This window comes from Eschrichtius robustus, chromosome 5 (assembly GCF_028021215.1).
Source record: "Eschrichtius robustus isolate mEscRob2 chromosome 5, mEscRob2.pri, whole genome shotgun sequence".
Lineage (NCBI taxonomy): Eukaryota > Metazoa > Chordata > Mammalia > Artiodactyla > Eschrichtiidae > Eschrichtius > Eschrichtius robustus.
In genome coordinates this window covers 114,754,308-114,776,397 of record NC_090828.1, presented here as the reverse complement: position 1 = coordinate 114,776,397, position 22,090 = coordinate 114,754,308, and positions in this window count along the sequence as shown.

Genomic DNA, 22,090 nt, shown 5'->3' with positions numbered 1-22,090 from the left:
ATATCTCTCTGGAAGTGAGTCAAGTGGGAGTAAAGCGGCATAAAGACAGCAGTGAAAAGCAGCTAAACCCCATTAGGAAAATCAATTACTTTTAAAAACCCGTGAAACAAAGACAGTGAAAGAGAGAGAAATTCTTACAAAATTCGTTCAGGGGCTGTGATGCCACCTGGATTGACCATATCTAGACCCACAGCTGATTGAGACATAAGGGTGGACACTCTTGGGGCTGAGAGGTTTGGTGAGGTTGGGTGAGCAAACGCAGACCCTTTAAAGTAATACTGCGTGGTACCCATCCCATGGGTCCCAAATCTCCAGGTTCAAGGGCATCTTCCTACATCGAAAACATGCATGAGAAACCCAGAAGATGGTACACCATGTGATCGGGAAAGGTTTCTAAAACGCACCTCATTTCTCATCTCCTTGTGCTCGGGTTCGCCATTCCAGCCACTTTAATAGCAATCTCCCTCCTTGGAGAATCAGCACGTTTAACCTCCTGTTCCGTACAGGTTGCAATTTGTCCTGAGGATGAACGGGAAGAGGGGGAACCAATGAGCGACTAGCTCTAGGTGTTGGGAAAGGCACAGGTCACTCTATTTTCCCATCAGGAAGAAGAATTAACCACCGGCTCAGCCTGCCGCCCGGAACCAGAATAGGTCCTGAAGCAATCCTACGCTTTTGCGGCCAGCTCCCAAAAAAGCGAGTTGAAAAATGGAGCTCAGGGGCCCTGCAAATCACAAACCTGCAGAGTTATAAATGATAACTCTCGCCCACAAAAATATTGAGGGAAGGCAACGAAGAGGATTTGAAAGCAAGGCAGAATTGCAGGAAACAGATTTCAGGAGGTAGATTCGAATCGCCTTTAAAGCACAGGAAAAGCGGCAAAACCTCGACAATGATGCCCTTGGCCACAAAGGGCGTATGCGTTTTTTCCTGAATATATTCAGGAAAAAACGCATACGCCCTTTTTGGCCAACCAAGCAACCTGGAAAGGCAAATCAGCGCTACAAAGAAGTCTCGCTTCCCATCGGTCAAAAGGGCCATGCTGAATAAAGTGTCAATACCAGAAATGCAGGAGAGGCCATGGAGAAATGGGAGCCTTGCTACGCTGATGGGTGGGATGTAAATTGCCAACAGCCACTCTGGAGAAGTGTATGGTGTGTCCTGAAACATCTAAAAAACTCGGCTTAGAGAGCATAGGGCACTTCCACTCATGGGCGTCTAATTTGGGAAAACTAAAAATCAGCAAGGCACAGGCACTCCAAAGTTTAGGGTTGCTCTGTTGACAAGAACCTCCACTTCATTCCACCTTAAATATCCCAGGAAAGAGAAAAATGGATAAAGAAGTTGTGGTCCTTAGGTACAATGGAATATCACTCAGCCATGAAATCAACGTCATAAGGCTAGTAGCAGCATGATGAGTGGATTCAGGTACGACGGTTCTAAGTGAAATAAGTCACACAGAAAAAGACACTAATCAGAAGATATCACTTATAGAGGGAATGTAAAAACCGCTACACTTGAACTGAATTACAAAACAGAACAGAGTCACACATTTAGAAAACACACTATGGCTGCCTAACGGGAAAGGTGAGGTGGGGTGATGCCTAAAACAAGGGTTTCAAATTAGCTCAGATACCGTTCCATAAACCCAATATGTAATAGACAAGACCTACTCCTTGCTCAGTGAACTGGACTCAACACCCCCTATTCACCGCCCAAGAATAGATCTGACTAGTAAGAATCTTCAAACCTATGTATTGATATCTCTCCGTAAGTGAGTCAAGTGGGAGTAAAGCGGCATAAACACAGCAGTGAAAAGCAGCTAAACCCCATTAGGAAAATCAATTACTTTTAAAAACCCGTGAAACAAAGACAGTGAAAGAGAGAGAAATTCTTACAAAATTCGTTCAGGGGCTGTGATGCCACCTGGATTGACCATATCTAGACCCACAGCTGATTGAGACATAAGGGTGGACACTCTTGGGGCTGAGAGGTTTGGTGAGGTTGGGTGAGCAAACGCAGACCCTTTAAAGTAATACTGCGTGGTACCCGTCTGATGGGTCCCAAATCTCCAGGTTCAAGGGCATCTTCCTACATCGAAAACATGCATGAGAAACCCAGAAGATGGTACACCGTGTGATCGGGAAAGGTTTCTAAAACGCACCTCATTTCTCATCTCCTTGTGCTCGGGTTCGCCATTCCAGCCACTTTAATAGCAATCTCCCTCCTTGGAGAATCAGCACTTTAACCTCCTGTTCCGTACAGGTTGCAATTTGTCCTGAGGATGAACGGGAAGAGGGGGAACCAATGAGCGACTAGCTCTAGGTGTTGGGACAGTCACAGGTCACTCTATTTTCCCATCAGGAAGAAGAATTAACCACAGGCTCAGCCTGCCGCCCGGAACCAGAATAGGGCCTGAAGCAATCCTACGCTTTTGCGGCCAGCTCCCAAAAAAGCGAGTTGAAAAATGGAGCTCTGGGTCCCTGCAAATCACAAACCTGCAGAGTTATAAATGATAACTCTCGCCCACAAAAATATTGAGGGAAGGCAACGAAGAGGATTTGAAAACAAGGCAGAATTGCAGGAAACAGATTTCAGGAGGTAGATTCGAATCGCCTTTAAAGCACAGGAAAAGCGGCAAAACCTCGACAATGATGCCCTTGGCCAAAAAGGGCGTATGCGTTTTTTCCTGAATATATTCAGGAAAAAACGCATACGCCCTTTTTGGCCAACCAAGCAACCTGGAAAGGCAAATCAGCGCTACAAAGAAGTCTCGCTTCCCATCGGTCAAAAGAGCCATGCTGAATAAAGTGTCAATACGAGAAATGCAGGAGAGGCCATGGAGAAATGGGAGCCGTGCTACGCTGATGGGCGGGATGTAAATTGCCAACAGCCACTCTGGAGAAGTGTACGGTGTGTCCTGAAATATCTAAAAAACTCGGCTTAGAGAGCATAGGGCACTTCCACTCATGGGCGTCTAATTTGGGAAAACTAAAAATCAGCAAGGCACAGGCACTCCAAAGTTTAGGGTTGCTCTGTTGACAAGAACCTCCACTTCATTCCACCTTAAATATCCCAGGAAAGAGAAAAATGGATAAAGAAGTTGTGGTCCTTAGGTACAATGGAATATCACTCAGCCATGAAATCAACGTCATAAGGCTAGTAGCAGCATGATGAGTGGATTCAGGTACGACGGTTCTAAGTGAAATAAGTCACACAGAAAAAGACACTAATCAGAAGATATCACTTATAGAGGGAATGTAAAAACCGCTACACTTGAACTGAATTACAAAACAGAACAGAGTCACACATTTAGAAAACACACTATGGCTGCCTAACGGGAAAGGCGAGGTGGGGTGATGCCTAAAACAAGGGTTTCAAATTAGCTCAGATACCGTTCCATAAACCCAATATGTAATAGACAAGACCTACTGCTTGCTCAGTGAACTGGACTCAACACCCCCTATTCACCGCCCAAGAATAGATCTGACTAGTAAGAATCTTCAAACCTATGTATTGATATCTCTCTGGAAGTGAGTCAAGTGGGAGTAAAGCGGCATAAAGACAGCAGTGAAAAGCAGCTAAACCCCATTAGGAAAATCAATTACTTTTAAAAACCCGTGAAACAAAGACAGTGAAAGAGAGAGAAATTCTTACAAAATTCGTTCAGGGGCTGTGATGCCACCTGGATTGACCATATCTAGACCCACAGCTGATTGAGACATAAGGGTGGACACTCTTGGGGCTGAGAGGTTTGGTGAGGTTGGGTGAGCAAACGCAGACCCTTTAAAGTAATACTGCGTGGTACCCATCCCATGGGTCCCAAATCTCCAGGTTCAAGGGCATCTTCCTACATCGAAAACATGCATGAGAAACCCAGAAGATGGTACACCATGTGATCGGGAAAGGTTTCTAAAACGCACCTCATTTCTCATCTCCTTGTGCTCGGGTTCGCCATTCCAGCCACTTTAATAGCAATCTCCCTCCTTGGAGAATCAGCACGTTTAACCTCCTGTTCCGTACAGGTTGCAATTTGTCCTGAGGATGAACGGGAAGAGGGGGAACCAATGAGCGACTAGCTCTAGGTGTTGGGAAAGGCACAGGTCACTCTATTTTCCCATCAGGAAGAAGAATTAACCACCGGCTCAGCCTGCCGCCCGGAACCAGAATAGGTCCTGAAGCAATCCTACGCTTTTGCGGCCAGCTCCCAAAAAAGCGAGTTGAAAAATGGAGCTCAGGGGCCCTGCAAATCACAAACCTGCAGAGTTATAAATGATAACTCTCGCCCACAAAAATATTGAGGGAAGGCAACGAAGAGGATTTGAAAGCAAGGCAGAATTGCAGGAAACAGATTTCAGGAGGTAGATTCGAATCGCCTTTAAAGCACAGGAAAAGCGGCAAAACCTCGACAATGATGCCCTTGGCCACAAAGGGCGTATGCGTTTTTTCCTGAATATATTCAGGAAAAAACGCATACGCCCTTTTTGGCCAACCAAGCAACCTGGAAAGGCAAATCAGCGCTACAAAGAAGTCTCGCTTCCCATCGGTCAAAAGGGCCATGCTGAATAAAGTGTCAATACCAGAAATGCAGGAGAGGCCATGGAGAAATGGGAGCCTTGCTACGCTGATGGGTGGGATGTAAATTGCCAACAGCCACTCTGGAGAAGTGTATGGTGTGTCCTGAAACATCTAAAAAACTCGGCTTAGAGAGCATAGGGCACTTCCACTCATGGGCGTCTAATTTGGGAAAACTAAAAATCAGCAAGGCACAGGCACTCCAAAGTTTAGGGTTGCTCTGTTGACAAGAACCTCCACTTCATTCCACCTTAAATATCCCAGGAAAGAGAAAAATGGATAAAGAAGTTGTGGTCCTTAGGTACAATGGAATATCACTCAGCCATGAAATCAACGTCATAAGGCTAGTAGCAGCATGATGAGTGGATTCAGGTACGACGGTTCTAAGTGAAATAAGTCACACAGAAAAAGACACTAATCAGAAGATATCACTTATAGAGGGAATGTAAAAACCGCTACACTTGAACTGAATTACAAAACAGAACAGAGTCACACATTTAGAAAACACACTATGGCTGCCTAACGGGAAAGGCGAGGTGGGGTGATGCCTAAAACAAGGGTTTCAAATTAGCTCAGATACCGTTCCATAAACCCAATATGTAATAGACAAGACCTACTGCTTGCTCAGTGAACTGGACTCAACACCCCCTATTCACCGCCCAAGAATAGATCTGACTAGTAAGAATCTTCAAACCTATGTATTGATATCTCTCTGGAAGTGAGTCAAGTGGGAGTAAAGCGGCATAAAGACAGCAGTGAAAAGCAGCTAAACCCCATTAGGAAAATCAATTACTTTTAAAAACCCGTGAAACAAAGACAGTGAAAGAGAGAGAAATTCTTACAAAATTCGTTCAGGGGCTGTGATGCCACCTGGATTGACCATATCTAGACCCACAGCTGATTGAGACATAAGGGTGGACACTCTTGGGGCTGAGAGGTTTGGTGAGGTTGGGTGAGCAAACGCAGACCCTTTAAAGTAATACTGCGTGGTACCCATCCCATGGGTCCCAAATCTCCAGGTTCAAGGGCATCTTCCTACATCGAAAACATGCATGAGAAACCCAGAAGATGGTACACTGTGTGATCGGGAAAGGTTTCTAAAACGCACCTCATTTCTCATCTCCTTGTGCTCGGGTTCGCCATTCCAGCCACTTTAATAGCAACCTCCCTCCTTGGAGAATCAGCACTTTAACCTCCTGTTCCGTACAGGTTTCAATTTGTCCTGAGGATGAACGGGAAGAGGGGGAACCAATGAGCGACTAGCTCTAGGTGGTGGGACAGGCACAGGTCACTCTATTTTCCCATCAGGAAGAAGAATTAACCACAGGCTCAGCCTGCCGCCCGGAACCAGAAAAGGGCCTGAAGCAATCCTACGCTTTTCGGCCAGCTCCCAAAAAAGCGAGTTGAAAAATGGAGCTCAGGGGCCCTGCAAATCACAAACCTGCAGAGCTAGAAATGATAACTCTCGCCCACAAAAATATTGAGGGAAGGCAAAGAAGAGGACTTGAAAGCAAGGCAGAATTGCAGGAAACAGATTTCAGGAGGTAGATTCGAATCGCCTTTAAAGCACAGGAAAAGCGGCAAAACCTCGACAATGATGCCCTTGCCCAAAAAGGGCGTATGCGTTTTTTCCTGAATATATTCAGGAAAAAACGCATACGCCCTTTTTGGCCAACCAAGCAACCTGGAAAGGCAAATCAGCGCTACAAAGAAGTCTCGCTTCCCATCGGTCAAAAGGGCCATGCTGAATAAAGTGTCAATACCAGAAATGCAGGAGAGGCCATGGAGAAATGGGAGCCTTGCTACGCTGATGGGTGGGATGTAAATTGCCAACAGCCACTCTGGAGAAGTGTATGGTGTGTCCTGAAACATCTAAAAAACTCGGCTTAGAGAGCATAGGGCACTTCCACTCATGGGCGTCTAATTTGGGAAAACTAAAAATCAGCAAGGCACAGGCACTCCAAAGTTTAGGGTTGCTCTGTTGACAAGAACCTCCACTTCATTCCAACTTAAATATCCCAGGAAAGAGAAAAATGGATAAAGAAGTTGTGGTCCTTAGGTACAATGGAATATCACTCAGCCATGAAATCAACGTCATAAGGCTAGTAGCAGCATGATGAGTGGATTCAGGTACGACGGTTCTAAGTGAAATAAGTCACACAGAAAAAGACACTAATCAGAAGATATCACTTATAGAGGGAATGTAAAAACCGCTACACTTGAACTGAATTACAAAACAGAACAGAGTCACACATTTAGAAAACACACTATGGCTGCCTAACGGGAAAGGTGAGGTGGGGTGATGCCTAAAACAAGGGTTTCAAATTAGCTCAGATACCGTTCCATAAACCCAATATGTAATAGACAAGACCTACTCCTTGCTCAGTGAACTGGACTCAACACCCCCTATTCACCGCCCAAGAATAGATCTGACTAGTAAGAATCTTCAAACCTATGTATTGATATCTCTCCGTAAGTGAGTCAAGTGGGAGTAAAGCGGCATAAACACAGCAGTGAAAAGCAGCTAAACCCCATTAGGAAAATCAATTACTTTTAAAAACCCGTGAAACAAAGACAGTGAAAGAGAGAGAAATTCTTACAAAATTCGTTCAGGGGCTGTGATGCCACCTGGATTGACCATATCTAGACCCACAGCTGATTGAGACATAAGGGTGGACACTCTTGGGGCTGAGAGGTTTGGTGAGGTTGGGTGAGCAAACGCAGACCCTTTAAAGTAATACTGCGTGGTACCCATCCCATGGGTCCCAAATCTCCAGGATCAAGGGCATCTTCCTACATCGAAAACATGCATGAGAAACCCAGAAGATGGTACACCGTGTGATCGGGAAAGGTTTCTAAAACGCACCTCATTTCTCATCTCCTTGTGCTCGGGTTCGCCATTCCAGCCACTTTAATAGCAATCTCCCTCCTTGGAGAATCAGCACTTTAACCTCCTGTTCCGTACAGGTTGCAATTTGTCCTGAGGATGAACGGGAAGAGGGGGAACCAATGAGCGACTAGCTCTAGGTGGTGGGACAGTCACAGGTCACTCTATTTTCCCATCAGGAAGAAGAATTAACCACCGGCTCAGCCTGCCGCCCGGAACCAGAATAGGTCCTGAAGCAATCCTACGCTTTTGCGGCCAGCTCCCAAAAAAGCGAGTTGAAAAATGGAGCTCAGGGGCCCTGCAAATCACAAACCTGCAGAGTTATAAATGATAACTCTCGCCCACAAAAATATTGAGGGAAGGCAACGAAGAGGATTTGAAAGCAAGGCAGAATTGCAGGAAACAGATTTCAGGAGGTAGATTCGAATCGCCTTTAAAGCACAGGAAAAGCGGCAAAACCTCGACAATGATGCCCTTGGCCACAAAGGGCGTATGCGTTTTTTCCTGAATATATTCAGGAAAAAACGCATACGCCCTTTTTGGCCAACCAAGCAACCTGGAAAGGCAAATCAGCGCTACAAAGAAGTCTCGCTTCCCATCGGTCAAAAGGGCCATGCTGAATAAAGTGTCAATACCAGAAATGCAGGAGAGGCCATGGAGAAATGGGAGCCTTGCTACGCTGATGGGTGGGATGTAAATTGCCAACAGCCACTCTGGAGAAGTGTATGGTGTGTCCTGAAACATCTAAAAAACTCGGCTTAGAGAGCATAGGGCACTTCCACTCATGGGCGTCTAATTTGGGAAAACTAAAAATCAGCAAGGCACAGGCACTCCAAAGTTTAGGGTTGCTCTGTTGACAAGAACCTCCACTTCATTCCACCTTAAATATCCCAGGAAAGAGAAAAATGGATAAAGAAGTTGTGGTCCTTAGGTACAATGGAATATCACTCAGCCATGAAATCAACGTCATAAGGCTAGTAGCAGCATGATGAGTGGATTCAGGTACGACGGTTCTAAGTGAAATAAGTCACAAAGAAAAAGACACTAATCAGAAGATATCACTTATAGAGGGAATGTAAAAACCGCTACACTTGAACTGAATTACAAAACAGAACAGAGTCACACATTTAGAAAACACACTATGGCTGCCTAACGGGAAAGGTGAGGTGGGGTGATGCCTAAAACAAGGGTTTCAAATTAGCTCAGATACCGTTCCATAAACCCAATATGTAATAGACAAGACCTACTCCTTGCTCAGTGAACTGGACTCAACACCCCCTATTCACCGCCCAAGAATAGATCTGACTAGTAAGAATCTTCAAACCTATGTATTGATATCTCTCCGTAAGTGAGTCAAGTGGGAGTAAAGCGGCATAAACACAGCAGTGAAAAGCAGCTAAACCCCATTAGGAAAATCAATTACTTTTAAAAACCCGTGAAACAAAGACAGTGCAAGAGAGAGAAATTCTTACAAAATTCGTTCAGGGGCTGTGATGCCACCTGGATTGACCATATCTAGACCCACAGCTGATTGAGACATAAGGGTGGACACTCTTGGGGCTGAGAGGTTTGGTGAGGTTGGGTGAGCAAACGCAGACCCTTTAAAGTAATACTGCGTGGTACCCATCCCATGGGTCCCAAATCTCCAGGATCAAGGGCATCTTCCTACATCGAAAACATGCATGAGAAACCCAGAAGATGGTACACCGTGTGATCGGGAAAGGTTTCTAAAACGCACCTCATTTCTCATCTCCTTGTGCTCGGGTTCGCCATTCCAGCCACTTTAATAGCAATCTCCCTCCTTGGAGAATCAGCACTTTAACCTCCTGTTCCGTACAGGTTGCAATTTGTCCTGAGGATGAACGGGAAGAGGGGGAACCAATGAGCGACTAGCTCTAGGTGGTGGGACAGTCACAGGTCACTCTATTTTCCCATCAGGAAGAAGAATTAACCACCGGCTCAGCCTGCCGCCCGGAACCAGAATAGGTCCTGAAGCAATCCTACGCTTTTGCGGCCAGCTCCCAAAAAAGCGAGTTGAAAAATGGAGCTCAGGGGCCCTGCAAATCACAAACCTGCAGAGTTATAAATGATAACTCTCGCCCACAAAAATATTGAGGGAAGGCAACGAAGAGGATTTGAAAGCAAGGCAGAATTGCAGGAAACAGATTTCAGGAGGTAGATTCGAATCGCCTTTAAAGCACAGGAAAAGCGGCAAAACCTCGACAATGATGCCCTTGGCCAAAAAGGGCGTATGCGGTTTTTCCTGAATATATTCAGGAAAAAACGCATACGCCCTTTTTGGCCAACCAAGCAACCTGGAAAGGCAAATCAGCGCTACAAAGAAGTCTCGCTTCCCATCGGTCAAAAGGGCCATGCTGAATAAAGTGTCAAAACCAGAAATGCAGGAGAGGCCATGGAGAAATGGGAGCCTTGGTACGCTGATGGGCGGGATGTAAATTGCCAACAGCCACTCTGGAGAAATGTACGGTGTGTCCTGAAATATCTAAAAAACTCGGCTTAGAGAGCATAGGGCACTTCCACTCATGGGCGTCTAATTTGGGAAAACTAAAAATCAGCAAGGCACAGGCACTCCAAAGTTTAGGGTTGCTCTGTTGACAAGAACCTCCACTTCATTCCACCTTAAATATCCCAGGAAAGAGAAAAATGGATAAAGAAGTTGTGGTCCTTAGGTACAATGGAATATCACTCAGCCATGAAATCAACGTCATAAGGCTAGTAGCAGCATGATGAGTGGATTCAGGTACGACGGTTCTAAGTGAAATAAGTCACACAGAAAAAGACACTAATCAGAAGATATCACTTATAGAGGGAATGTAAAAACCGCTACACTTGAACTGAATTACAAAACAGAACAGAGTCACACATTTAGAAAACACACTATGGCTGCCTAACGGGAAAGGCGAGGTGGGGTGATGCCTAAAACAAGGGTTTCAAATTAGCTCAGATACCGTTCCATAAACCCAATATGTAATAGACAAGACCTACTGCTTGCTCAGTGAACTGGACTCAACACCCCCTATTCACCGCCCAAGAATAGATCTGACTAGTAAGAATCTTCAAACCTATGTATTGATATCTCTCTGGAAGTGAGTCAAGTGGGAGTAAAGCGGCATAAAGACAGCAGTGAAAAGCAGCTAAACCCCATTAGGAAAATCAATTACTTTTAAAAACCCGTGAAACAAAGACAGTGAAAGAGAGAGAAATTCTTACAAAATTCGTTCAGGGGCTGTGATGCCACCTGGATTGACCATATCTAGACCCACAGCTGATTGAGACATAAGGGTGGACACTCTTGGGGCTGAGAGGTTTGGTGAGGTTGGGTGAGCAAACGCAGACCCTTTAAAGTAATACTGCGTGGTACCCATCCCATGGGTCCCAAATCTCCAGGTTCAAGGGCATCTTCCTACATCGAAAACATGCATGAGAAACCCAGAAGATGGTACACCATGTGATCGGGAAAGGTTTCTAAAACGCACCTCATTTCTCATCTCCTTGTGCTCGGGTTCGCCATTCCAGCCACTTTAATAGCAATCTCCCTCCTTGGAGAATCAGCACGTTTAACCTCCTGTTCCGTACAGGTTGCAATTTGTCCTGAGGATGAACGGGAAGAGGGGGAACCAATGAGCGACTAGCTCTAGGTGTTGGGAAAGGCACAGGTCACTCTATTTTCCCATCAGGAAGAAGAATTAACCACCGGCTCAGCCTGCCGCCCGGAACCAGAATAGGTCCTGAAGCAATCCTACGCTTTTGCGGCCAGCTCCCAAAAAAGCGAGTTGAAAAATGGAGCTCAGGGGCCCTGCAAATCACAAACCTGCAGAGTTATAAATGATAACACTCGCCCACAAAAATATTGAGGGAAGGCAACGAAGAGGATTTGAAAGCAAGGCAGAATTGCAGGAAACAGATTTCAGGAGGTAGATTCGAATCGCCTTTAAAGCACAGGAAAAGCGGCAAAACCTCGACAATGATGCCCTTGGCCAAAAAGGGCGTATGCGTTTTTTCCTGAATATATTCAGGAAAAAACGCATACGCCCTGTTTGGCCAACCAAGCAACCTTGAAAGGCAAATCAGCGCTACAAAGAAGTCTCGCTTCCCATCGGTCAAAAGGGCCATGCTGAATAAAGTGTCAATACCAGAAATGCAGGAGAGGCCATGGAGAAATGGGAGCCTTGCTACGCTGATGGGTGGGATGTAAATTGCCAACAGCCACTCTGGAGAAGTGTATGGTGTGTCCTGAAACATCTAAAAAACTCGGCTTAGAGAGCATAGGGCACTTCCACTCATGGGCGTCTAATTTGGGAAAACTAAAAATCAGCAAGGCACAGGCACTCCAAAGTTTAGGGTTGCTCTGTTGACAAGAACCTCCACTTCATTCCAACTTAAATATCCCAGGAAAGAGAAAAATGGATAAAGAAGTTGTGGTCCTTAGGTACAATGGAATATCACTCAGCCATGAAATCAACGTCATAAGGCTAGTAGCAGCATGATGAGTGGATTCAGGTACGACGGTTCTAAGTGAAATAAGTCACACAGAAAAAGACACTAATCAGAAGATATCACTTATAGAGGGAATGTAAAAACCGCTACACTTGAACTGAATTACAAAACAGAACAGAGTCACACATTTAGAAAACACACTATGGCTGCCTAACGGGAAAGGTGAGGTGGGGTGATGCCTAAAACAAGGGTTTCAAATTAGCTCAGATACCGTTCCATAAACCCAATATGTAATAGACAAGACCTACTCCTTGCTCAGTGAACTGGACTCAACACCCCCTATTCACCGCCCAAGAATAGATCTGACTAGTAAGAATCTTCAAACCTATGTATTGATATCTCTCCGTAAGTGAGTCAAGTGGGAGTAAAGCGGCATAAAGACAGCAGTGAAAAGCAGCTAAACCCCATTAGGAAAATCAATTACTTTTAAAAACCCGTGAAACAAAGACAGTGAAAGAGAGAGAAATTCTTACAAAATTCGTTCAGGGGCTGTGATGCCACCTGGATTGACCATATCTAGACCCACAGCTGATTGAGACATAAGGGTGGACACTCTTGGGGCTGAGAGGTTTGGTGAGGTTGGGTGAGCAAACGCAGACCCTTTAAAGTAATACTGCGTGGTACCCGTCTGATGGGTCCCAAATCTCCAGGTTCAAGGGCATCTTCCTACATCGAAAACATGCATGAGAAACCCAGAAGATGGTACACCGTGTGATCGGGAAAGGTTTCTAAAACGCACCTCATTTCTCATCTCCTTGTGCTCGGGTTCGCCATTCCAGCCACTTTAATAGCAATCTCCCTCCTTGGAGAATCAGCACTTTAACCTCCTGTTCCGTACAGGTTTCAATTTGTCCTGAGGATGAACGGGAAGAGGGGGAACCAATGAGCGACTAGCTCTAGGTGTTGGGACAGTCACAGGTCACTCTATTTTCCCATCAGGAAGAAGAATTAACCACAGGCTCAGCCTGCCGCCCGGAACCAGAATAGGGCCTGAAGCAATCCTACGCTTTTGCGGCCAGCTCCCAAAAAAGCGAGTTGAAAAATGGAGCTCTGGGTCCCTGCAAATCACAAACCTGCAGAGTTATAAATGATAACTCTCGCCCACAAAAATATTGAGGGAAGGCAACGAAGAGGATTTGAAAACAAGGCAGAATTGCAGGAAACAGATTTCAGGAGGTATATTCGAATCGCCTTTAAAGCACAGGAAAAGCGGCAAAACCTCGACAATGATGCCCTTGGCCAAAAAGGGCGTATGCGTTTTTTCCTGAATATATTCAGGAAAAAACGCATACGCCCTTTTTGGCCAACCAAGCAACCTGGAAAGGCAAATCAGCGCTACAAAGAAGTCTCGCTTCCCATCGGTCAAAAGGGCCATGCTGAATAAAGTGTCAATACCAGAAATGCAGGAGAGGCCATGGAGAAATGGGAGCCTTGCTACGCTGATGGGCGGGATGTAAATTGCCAACAGCCACTCTGGAGAAGTGTACGGTGTGTCCTGAAACATCTAAAAAACTCGGCTTAGAGAGCATAGGGCACTTCCACTCATGGGCGTCTAATTTGGGAAAACTAAAAATCAGCAAGGCACAGGCACTCCAAAGTTTAGGGTTGCTCTGTTGACAAGAACCTCCACTTCATTCCACCTTAAATATCCCAGGAAAGAGAAAAATGGATAAAGAAGTTGTGGTCCTTAGGTACAATGGAATATCACTCAGCCATGAAATCAACGTCATAAGGCTAGTAGCAGCATGATGAGTGGATTCAGGTACGACGGTTCTAAGTGAAATAAGTCACACAGAAAAAGACACTAATCAGAAGATATCACTTATAGAGGGAATGTAAAAACCGCTACACTTGAACTGAATTACAAAACACAACAGAGTCACACATTTAGAAAACACACTATGGCTGCCTAACGGGAAAGGCGAGGTGGGGTGATGCCTAAAACAAGGGTTTCAAATTAGCTCAGATACCGTTCCATAAACCCAATATGTAATAGACAAGACCTACTGCTTGCTCAGTGAACTGGACTCAACACCCCCTATTCACCGCCCAAGAATAGATCTGACTAGTAAGAATCTTCAAACCTATGTATTGATATCTCTCTGGAAGTGAGTCAAGTGGGAGTAAAGCGGCATAAAGACAGCAGTGAAAAGCAGCTAAACCCCATTAGGAAAATCAATTACTTTTAAAAACCCGTGAAACAAAGACAGTGAAAGAGAGAGAAATTCTTACAAAATTCGTTCAGGGGCTGTGATGCCACCTGGATTGACCATATCTAGACCCACAGCTGATTGAGACATAAGGGTGGACACTCTTGGGGCTGAGAGGTTTGGTGAGGTTGGGTGAGCAAACGCAGACCCTTTAAAGTAATACTGCGTGGTACCCATCCCATGGGTCCCAAATCTCCAGGTTCAAGGGCATCTTCCTACATCGAAAACATGCATGAGAAACCCAGAAGATGGTACACCGTGTGATCGGGAAAGGTTTCTAAAACGCACCTCATTTCTCATCTCCTTGTGCTCGGGTTCGCCATTCCAGCCACTTTAATAGCAATCTCCCTCCTTGGAGAATCAGCACGTTTAACCTCCTGTTCCGTACAGGTTGCAATTTGTCCTGAGGATGAACGGGAAGAGGGGGAACCAATGAGCGACTAGCTCTAGGTGTTGGGAAAGGCACAGGTCACTCTATTTTCCCATCAGGAAGAAGAATTAACCACCGGCTCAGCCTGCCGCCCGGAACCAGAATAGGTCCTGAAGCAATCCTACGCTTTTGCGGCCAGCTCCCAAAAAAGCGAGTTGAAAAATGGAGCTCAGGGGCCCTGCAAATCACAAACCTGCAGAGTTATAAATGATAACTCTCGCCCACAAAAATATTGAGGGAAGGCAACGAAGAGGATTTGAAAGCAAGGCAGAATTGCAGGAAACAGATTTCAGGAGGTAGATTCGAATCGCCTTTAAAGCACAGGAAAAGCGGCAAAACCTCGACAATGATGCCCTTGGCCAAAAAGGGCGTATGCGTTTTTTCCTGAATATATTCAGGAAAAAACGCATACGCCCTTTTTGGCCAACCAAGCAACCTGGAAAGGCAAATCAGCGCTACAAAGAAGTCTCGCTTCCCATCGGTCAAAAGGGCCATGCTGAATAAAGTGTCAATACCAGAAATGCAGGAGAGGCCATGGAGAAATGGGAGCCTTGCTACGCTGATGGGTGGGATGTAAATTGACAACAGCCACTCTGGAGAAGTGTATGGTGTGTCCTGAAACATCTAAAAAACTCGGCTTAGAGAGCATAGGGCACTTCCACTCATGGGCGTCTAATTTGGGAAAACTAAAAATCAGCAAGGCACAGGCACTCCAAAGTTTAGGGTTGCTCTGTTGACAAGAACCTCCACTTCATTCCACCTTAAATATCCCAGGAAAGAGAAAAATGGATAAAGAAGTTGTGGTCCTTAGGTACAATGGAATATCACTCAGCCATGAAATCAACGTCATAAGGCTAGTAGCAGCATGATGAGTGGATTCAGGTACGACGGTTCTAAGTGAAATAAGTCACACAGAAAAAGACACTAATCAGAAGATATCACTTATAGAGGGAATGTAAAAACCGCTACACTTGAACTGAATTACAAAACAGAACAGAGTCACACATTTAGAAAACACACTATGGCTGCCTAACGGGAAAGGTGAGGTGGGGTGATGCCTAAAACAAGGGTTTCAAATTAGCTCAGATACCGTTCCATAAACCCAATATGTAATAGACAAGACCTACTCCTTGCTCAGTGAACTGGACTCAACACCCCCTATTCACCGCCCAAGAATAGATCTGACTAGTAAGAATCTTCAAACCTATGTATTGATATCTCTCCGTAAGTGAGTCAAGTGGGAGTAAAGCGGCATAAACACAGCAGTGAAAAGCAGCTAAACCCCATTAGGAAAATCAATTACTTTTAAAAACCCGTGAAACAAAGACAGTGAAAGAGAGAGAAATTCTTACAAAATTCGTTCAGGGGCTGTGATGCCACCTGGATTGACCATATCTAGACCCACAGCTGATTGAGACATAAGGGTGGACACTCTTGGGGCTGAGAGGTTTGGTGAGGTTGGGTGAGCAAACGCAGACCCTTTAAAGTAATACTGCGTGGTACCCGTCTGATGGGTCCCAAATCTCCAGGTTCAAGGGCATCTTCCTACATCGAAAACATGCATGAGAAACCCAGAAGATGGTACACCGTGTGATCGGGAAAGGTTTCTAAAACGCACCTCATTTCTCATCTCCTTGTGCTCGGGTTCGCCATTCCAGCCACTTTAATAGCAATCTCCCTCCTTGGAGAATCAGCACTTTAACCTCCTGTTCCGTACAGGTTTCAATTTGTCCTGAGGATGAACGGGAAGAGGGGGAAGCAATGAGCGACTAGCTCTAGGTGTTGGGACAGTCACAGGTCACTCTATTTTCCCATCAGGAAGAAGAATTAACCACAGGCTCAGCCTGCCGCCCGGAACCAGAATAGGGCCTGAAGCAATCCTACGCTTTTGCGGCCAGCTCCCAAAAAAGCGAGTTGAAAAATGGAGCTCTGGGTCCCTGCAAATCACAAACCTGCAGAGTTATAAATGATAACTCTCGCCCACAAAAATATTGAGGGAAGGCAACGAAGAGGATTTGAAAACAAGGCAGAATTGCAGGAAACAGATTTCAGGAGGTATATTCGAATCGCCTTTAAAGCACAGGAAAAGCGGCAAAACCTCGACAATGATGCCCTTGGCCAAAAAGGGCGTATGCGTTTTTTCCTGAATATATTCAGGAAAAAACGCATACGCCCTTTTTGGCCAACCAAGCAACCTGGAAAGGCAAATCAGCGCTACAAAGAAGTCTCGCTTCCCATCGGTCAAAAGGGCCATGCTGAATAAAGTGTCAATACCAGAAATGCAGGAGAGGCCATGGAGAAATGGGAGCCTTGCTACGCTGATGGGCGGGATGTAAATTGCCAACAGCCACTCTGGAGAAGTGTACGGTGTGTCCTGAAATATCTAAAAAACTCGGCTTAGAGAGCATAGGGCACTTCCACTCATGGGCGTCTAATTTGGGAAAACTAAAAATCAGCAAGGCACAGGCACTCCAAAGTTTAGGGTTGCTCTGTTGACAAGAACCTCCACTTCATTCCACCTTAAATATCCCAGGAAAGAGAAAAATGGATAAAGAAGTTGTGGTCCTTAGGTACAATGGAATATCACTCAGCCATGAAATCAACGTCATAAGGCTAGTAGCAGCATGATGAGTGGATTCAGGTACGACGGTTCTAAGTGAAATAAGTCACACAGAAAAAGACACTAATCAGAAGATATCACTTATAGAGGGAATGTAAAAACCGCTACACTTGAACTGAATTACAAAACAGAACAGAGTCACACATTTAGAAAACACACTATGGCTGCCTAACGGGAAAGGCGAGGTGGGGTGATGCCTAAAACAAGGGTTTCAAATTAGCTCAGATACCGTTCCATAAACCCAATATGTAATAGACAAGACCTACTGCTTGCTCAGTGAACTGGACTCAACACCCCATATTCACCGCCCAAGAATAGATCTGACTAGTAAGAATCTTCAAACCTATGTATTGATATCTCTCTGGAAGTGAGTCAAGTGGGAGTAAAGCGGCATAAAGACAGCAGTGAAAAGCAGCTAAACCCCATTAGGAAAATCAATTACTTTTAAAAACCCGTGAAACAAAGACAGTGAAAGAGAGAGAAATTCTTACAAAATTCGTTCAGGGGCTGTGATGCCACCTGGATTGACCATATCTAGACCCACAGCTGATTGAGACATAAGGGTGGACACTCTTGGGGCTGAGAGGTTTGGTGAGGTTGGGTGAGCAAACGCAGACCCTTTAAAGTAATACTGCGTGGTACCCATCCCATGGGTCCCAAATCTCCAGGTTCAAGGGCATCTTCCTACATCGAAAACATGCATGAGAAACCCAGAAGATGGTACACCGTGTGATCGGGAAAGGTTTCTAAAACGCACCTCATTTCTCATCTCCTTGTGCTCGGGTTCGCCATTCCAGCCACTTTAATAGCAATCTCCCTCCTTGGAGAATCAGCACGTTTAACCTCCTGTTCCGTACAGGTTGCAATTTGTCCTGAGGATGAACGGGAAGAGGGGGAACCAATGAGCGACTAGCTCTAGGTTTTGGGAAAGGCACAGGTCACTCTATTTTCCCATCAGGAAGAAGAATTAACCACCGGCTCAGCCTGCCGCCCGGAACCAGAATAGGTCCTGAAGCAATCCTACGCTTTTGCGGCCAGCTCCCAAAAAAGCGAGTTGAAAAATGGAGCTCAGGGGCCCTGCAAATCACAAACCTGCAGAGTTATAAATGATAACTCTCGCCCACAAAAATATTGAGGGAAGGCAACGAAGAGGATTTGAAAGCAAGGCAGAATTGCAGGAAACAGATTTCAGGAGGTAGATTCGAATCGCCTTTAAAGCACAGGAAAAGCGGCAAAACCTCGACAATGATGCCCTTGGCCACAAAGGGCGTATGCGTTTTTTCCTGAATATATTCAGGAAAAAACGCATACGCCCTTTTTGGCCAACCAAGCAACCTGGAAAGGCAAATCAGCGCTACAAAGAAGTCTCGCTTCCCATCGGTCAAAAGGGCCATGCTGAATAAAGTGTCAATACCAGAAATGCAGGAGAGGCCATGGAGAAATGGGAGCCTTGCTACGCTGATGGGTGGGATGTAAATTGACAACAGCCACTCTGGAGAAGTGTATGGTGTGTCCTGAAACATCTAAAAAACTCGGCTTAGAGAGCATAGGGCACTTCCACTCATGGGCGTCTAATTTGGGAAAACTAAAAATCAGCAAGGCACAGGCACTCCAAAGTTTAGGGTTGCTCTGTTGACAAGAACCTCCACTTCATTCCACCTTAAATATCCCAGGAAAGAGAAAAATGGATAAAGAAGTTGTGGTCCTTAGGTACAATGGAATATCACTCAGCCATGAAATCAACGTCATAAGGCTAGTAGCAGCATGATGAGTGGATTCAGGTACGACGGTTCTAAGTGAAATAAGTCACACAGAAAAAGACACTAATCAGAAGATATCACTTATAGAGGGAATGTAAAAACCGCTACACTTGAACTGAATTACAAAACAGAACAGAGTCACACATTTAGAAAACACACTATGGCTGCCTAACGGGAAAGGTGAGGTGGGGTGATGCCTAAAACAAGGGTTTCAAATTAGCTCAGATACCGTTCCATAAACCCAATATGTAATAGACAAGACCTACTCCTTGCTCAGTGAACTGGACTCAACACCCCCTATTCACCGCCCAAGAATAGATCTGACTAGTAAGAATCTTCAAACCTATGTATTGATATCTCTCCGTAAGTGAGTCAAGTGGGAGTAAAGCGGCATAAACACAGCAGTGAAAAGCAGCTAAACCCCATTAGGAAAATCAATTACTTTTAAAAACCCGTGAAACAAAGACAGTGAAAGAGAGAGAAATTCTTACAAAATTCGTTCAGGGGCTGTGATGCCACCTGGATTGACCATATCTAGACCCACAGCTGATTGAGACATAAGGGTGGACACTCTTGGGGCTGAGAGGTTTGGTGAGGTTGGGTGAGCAAACGCAGACCCTTTAAAGTAATACTGCGTGGTACCCGTCTGATGGGTCCCAAATCTCCAGGTTCAAGGGCATCTTCCTACATCGAAAACATGCATGAGAAACCCAGAAGATGGTACACCGTGTGATCGGGAAAGGTTTCTAAAACGCACCTCATTTCTCATCTCCTTGTGCTCGGGTTCGCCATTCCAGCCACTTTAATAGCAATCTCCCTCCTTGGAGAATCAGCACTTTAACCTCCTGTTCCGTACAGGTTTCAATTTGTCCTGAGGATGAACGGGAAGAGGGGGAACCAATGAGCGACTAGCTCTAGGTGTTGGGACAGTCACAGGTCACTCTATTTTCCCATCAGGAAGAAGAATTAACCACAGGCTCAGCCTGCCGCCCGGAACCAGAATAGGGCCTGAAGCAATCCTACGCTTTTGCGGCCAGCTCCCAAAAAAGCGAGTTGAAAAATGGAGCTCTGGGTCCCTGCAAATCACAAACCTGCAGAGTTATAAATGATAACTCTCGCCCACAAAAATATTGAGGGAAGGCAACGAAGAGGATTTGAAAACAAGGCAGAATTGCAGGAAACAGATTTCAGGAGGTAGATTCGAATCGCCTTTAAAGCACAGGAAAAGCGGCAAAACCTCGACAATGATGCCCTTGGCCAAAAAGGGCGTATGCGTTTTTTCCTGAATATATTCAGGAAAAAACGCATACGCCCTTTTTGGCCAACCAAGCAACCTGGAAAGGCAAATCAGCGCTACAAAGAAGTCTCGCTTCCCATCGGTCAAAAGGGCCATTCTGAATAAAGTTTCAATACCAGAAATGCAGGAGAGGCCATGGAGAAATGGGAGCCTTGCTACGCTGATGGGCGGGATGTAAATTGCCAACAGCCACTCTGGAGAAGTGTACGGTGTGTCCTGAAATATCTAAAAAACTCGGCTTAGAGAGCATAGGGCACTTCCACTCATGGGCGTCTAATTTGGGAAAACTAAAAATCAGCAAGGCACAGGCACTCCAAAGTTTAGGGTTGCTCTGTTGACAAGAACCTCCACTTCATTCCACCTTAAATATCCCAGGAAAGAGAAAAATGGATAAAGAAGTTGTGGTCCTTAGGTACAATGGAATATCACTCAGCCATGAAATCAACGTCATAAGGCTAGTAGCAGCATGATGAGTGGATTCAGGTACGACGGTTCTAAGTGAAATAAGTCACACAGAAAAAGACACTAATCAGAAGATATCACTTATAGAGGGAATGTAAAAACCGCTACACTTGAACTGAATTACAAAACAGAACAGAGTCACACATTTAGAAAACACACTATGGCTGCCTAACGGGAAAGGCGAGGTGGGGTGATGCCTAAAACAAGGGTTTCAAATTAGCTCAGATACCGTTCCATAAACCCAATATGTAATAGACAAGACCTACTGCTTGCTCAGTGAACTGGACTCAACACCCCCTATTCACCGCCCAAGAATAGATCTGACTAGTAAGAATCTTCAAACCTATGTATTGATATCTCTCTGGAAGTGAGTCAAGTGGGAGTAAAGCGGCATAAAGACAGCAGTGAAAAGCAGCTAAACCCCATTAGGAAAATCAATTACTTTTAAAAACCCGTGAAACAAAGACAGTGAAAGAGAGAGAAATTCTTACAAAATTCGTTCAGGGGCTGTGATGCCACCTGGATTGACCATATCTAGACCCACAGCTGATTGAGACATAAGGGTGGACACTCTTGGGGCTGAGAGGTTTGGTGAGGTTGGGTGAGCAAACGCAGACCCTTTAAAGTAATACTGCGTGGTACCCATCCCATGGGTCCCAAATCTCCAGGTTCAAGGGCATCTTCCTACATCGAAAACATGCATGAGAAACCCAGAAGATGGTACACCGTGTGATCGGGAAAGGTTTCTAAAACGCACCTCATTTCTCATCTCCTTGTGCTCGGGTTCGCCATTCCAGCCACTTTAATAGCAATCTCCCTCCTTGGAGAATCAGCACGTTTAACCTCCTGTTCCGTACAGGTTGCAATTTGTCCTGAGGATGAACGGGAAGAGGGGGAACCAATGAGCGACTAGCTCTAGGTTTTGGGAAAGGCACAGGTCACTCTATTTTCCCATCAGGAAGAAGAATTAACCACCGGCTCAGCCTGCCGCCCGGAACCAGAATAGGTCCTGAAGCAATCCTACGCTTTTGCGGCCAGCTCCCAAAAAAGCGAGTTGAAAAATGGAGCTCAGGGGCCCTGCAAATCACAAACCTGCAGAGTTATAAATGATAACTCTCGCCCACAAAAATATTGAGGGAAGGCAACGAAGAGGATTTGAAAGCAAGGCAGAATTGCAGGAAACAGATTTCAGGAGGTAGATTCGAATCGCCTTTAAAGCACAGGAAAAGCGGCAAAACCTCGACAATGATGCCCTTGGCCACAAAGGGCGTATGCGTTTTTTCCTGAATATATTCAGGAAAAAACGCATACGCCCTTTTTGGCCAACCAAG